Here is a 3,727-nt window from a genome sequence, read left to right as displayed (position 1 = left end):
CCAATACTTGGTCAACTCATCCCTTTTCATATTATAATATATAATGGAACAAAATATGAACACTAGCTCTACAAAAAATAAACTAAGCTTGTGTAGTGAATGGGGTGGTGGTGAGTGGGATGAGGGAAGAGAGGAGAGGGACTAGGAGAGGGACATAATATAAATAACATTAAACTGCTGTAGTCCTAAGTCTTAGTTTCTGCACACCTGTTATGGTGGAACATTTTCCTATACCTAGAAGAAAAATTAATTCCATGCATTTTTACTGTAATGGAGTCTCATGTTACTCAGGCTGGTCTCAAACTCCTGGGCTCAATCCTCCCACCTCAGCCTCCAGAGTAGATAGGACTATAGGCACAACCCACTGCACCCAGCTCCTTCCAACTTTTACCTCACAATCACTTAAATAGCTTTTAAGTTAAACTTCCACTAGAATGCTAAGTAAAAGAAAAGGCACAAAATTTGTTCAAGAACCGTAAATGTTTAACTGAACACCTACACTGGGCCATGTAGTAAGAGTAAAACAATAAAAAATTTGGACAAAGTTCCCACCTTACCAAAACTTACAGTGTAGAGGGCACAATACACAAACAGGCAATACAGTGTGAAAGTGTGACAAGTATTGTTAAAGCAGATGAAGGATACAATACCTAAAGGATAAACAGGACACGTTAAGTTAGGGAGATGGTGAAGATAAAGGGAATAATAAGAGATGAGGCCTGAAAAGGCAAGTAAGAGTTTGAGCAAGGTCTTGTAAAAAGATTTTATCTTAATTGGAGAAAAATGCCAGATGATGATTAAAAGTGAAATGTTATATGATCAGGTTAGTACGTTAGATGGATCACCCTGGGAAGTGTAGAGAACAGTTGATATAAACAATATTATTGATTGCAGTATTGTTATAAAAACTCTGGAGGCAAATGGATTATATTATGGTACGAGCATATAATCAAATGCTAAGCAGCTATTACAAATGAAATAGAACTACACGCACTGACACACAAAGATGTTTAAAAAGATGTCAGATAGGCTGGGGATGATGGCCTCATGTTTGTAATCCCAGCAACCTGCAAGCGTGAGGTGGGCGGATCACCTGAGGTCAGAATTTTGAGACCAGCCTGACCAAAATTGAGAAACCCCGTCTCTACTACAAATACAAAATTAGCCAGGAGTGATGGCACATACCTGTAATCCTAGCTACTTGGGAAGCTGAGGCAGAAGAATCGCTTGAACCCGGGAGGCAGAGGTTGCCGTGAGCCGAGACCGTGCCATTGCACTCCAGCAGGGAAACAAGAGCGAAACTCCTTCTCAAAAAAAAAAAAAAAAAAAAAGATGTGGGATAAAAGGTATAACTCAATTTTTATAAAATGAAAAAATTTGTATGTACATAGTCTGACGGAATGCACACTCACCTACAATATTAATTTTTTAAGGCAGCAGAATCTGGGGTTTCCCTTCTGTGTAGGGCAGAAGTTATTTACATTGTTTTCTTCTATGCATGTATTAGTTTTATAATTAAAAAACACAAAGTTTTTTTTTTTTTTTAATAGGATACCATGGCACCTGCATAAAAAACATACTAAAGCAAAGTACGATTCAAGTCAGAGAAACCAGTTAGGAGGCTATTGCAATAAAATCCAGGTGAGATGCCGGGCGAGACCGTGCCTGAGTCTACCTGCTGGTGTACAGGATGAGTATTCCTTATCCAAAATGCTGGGACCAGAAGTGTTTTGAATTTTGAAATATTTGCATTATACCTACCAGTTGAGCATCACAAATCTGAAAATCCAAAATTTTAAATGCTCCAACGGGCATTTCTTTTGAAAGTCACATCGGCGCACAAATAGTTTCAAGTTTTGGAGCACGCTGAATTTCAGATGTTCAGATTTAGATGCTCAATCTGTTCCAAGATCACTGGGCCAAAATTAGAATGAAATTCCAGTCCCAACCAACCAAAGTACAATCCCTTGCTGAGTACTCCTCAAGATGATCTTACCCAAGAACCACATGCAGTTGGGACCATTTTCTTGAGACAGTCTTGCTCTATCGCCCAGGCTGGAGTGCAGTGGCGCGATCTTGGCTCACCGCAAGCTAAGTACCCATCATCTTCTTACAGACTGCTGAGATCGAACCTATACTCCCTTTAAATTTTGTTTTCACTGGTCATGGCCCTGGCCTGATCTTTTTTCCTATCGATACTGTCATAACAATCTTCTGTATTTCTCAGGCCAAAGCCACAAACCCTAAACCCTTGCCCTTCTGGAGACTCTTTCATGGTGCCCTCTGAGATTAGCCTAATAAACTCCCTTAATATCCTCAACTATTTCCCTGAACATTTCCTTTCATTAAACTTGGCTGTTCCCTGGGGAGCAAAAAACCCCTGACAACAATCACATCACAAGGGGGCTTATTCCCATGTATTCCACATATCCACAGGCTAGAACTGGGACCAGTATCTTCCTTGCTCCCTAACACTGCTTCTAACCATTGCAGCCTGGTAAAAACCACTCCTTCCTTTCAGGCTCATACCATCTAATTATACCACATTCTACCTCTCTTCCTGGCTATCTTTTATTTTTATTTATTTATTTATTTATTTGAGATAGTCTCGCTCTGTCGCCCAGGCTGGAGTGCAGTGGCGCAATCTTGGCTTACTGCAAGCTCCACCTCCTGGGTTCACGCCATTCTCCTGCCTCGGCCTCCCGAGTAGCTGGGATTACCAGTCCCTGCCACCACGCCTGGCTAATTTTTTGTATTTTTAGTAGAGATGGGGTTTCACCGTGTTAGCCAGGATGGTCTCTATCTCCTGACCTCATGATCCACCCGCCTTGGCCTCCCAAAGTGGTAGGATTACAGGCGTGAGCCACCGCGCCTGGTCTTATCTTTTATTTAAATGACCTCTCTTCATTCATGCAGACTTTACTACTTGCTTTGCTGTCTTCTCCACTGATGGCTCTACTGATAACTTGGAAGGACTTTCAAATATATAGAGATCTTCTTCACTAAAACCTCCTTGCAGTATTTCCTCCACCTTCCTCTTAGCAGCTAATCTTACCATGAAACCTATAATCATCTATCTATATTTTATTGGCCAGGAACAGTAGAAATGGCATCTCTTGGCTACAAAGGGGTTGGGATAAGTAGTTTTGTAGCTAAACACAATACTACTGTTAGCAAAACTGAAGATCTATTCATAAAGAATAAAAAATATATATATTTAGTTAGTACTTAGCAGTGGCTGCCACACAGTAGTTCTTAGGAAACACAAAATAGCATTATATAGTTCACATATTCTGACCACTGCTCAGTGAACTTAGGTGTACGGAAACAAACAGGTAATTTAAACCAACCCAGCCATTTTTCTAGTCCTGAGAGAATGGTGGAAGTATCCCTCTGCCTCATGGCAAACACCAATCCTTTTGTTTGTGCTCTAAACAGCGACACCCCATTCTCAGAAGCTAATATTAAACTTTACTAAGCTGCATATTAAACCTCACCATACTACATTCATCACATTAGAATTCAAATATGTTCTAGTTTTTCATATTTTAAACATATTATCTTTACTCCAAATCTCTCTCCAGCTACCACCCTTTCTCCTATTATTCAAACTTGTCTACATCCAGTCTTTACTTCTTTGCCCTTCATTGATTCCTAAAGTCAGCCCAATCTAGCAACCATCTTCAATGTACCACTATGTTATTTTGAACTGCAATCACGAATGATC

Source organism: Mandrillus leucophaeus, unplaced genomic scaffold, assembly GCF_000951045.1.
Source record: "Mandrillus leucophaeus isolate KB7577 unplaced genomic scaffold, Mleu.le_1.0 Scaffold237, whole genome shotgun sequence".
Taxonomy (NCBI): Eukaryota; Metazoa; Chordata; class Mammalia; order Primates; family Cercopithecidae; genus Mandrillus; species Mandrillus leucophaeus.
This window is presented reverse-complemented; position numbering follows the sequence as displayed.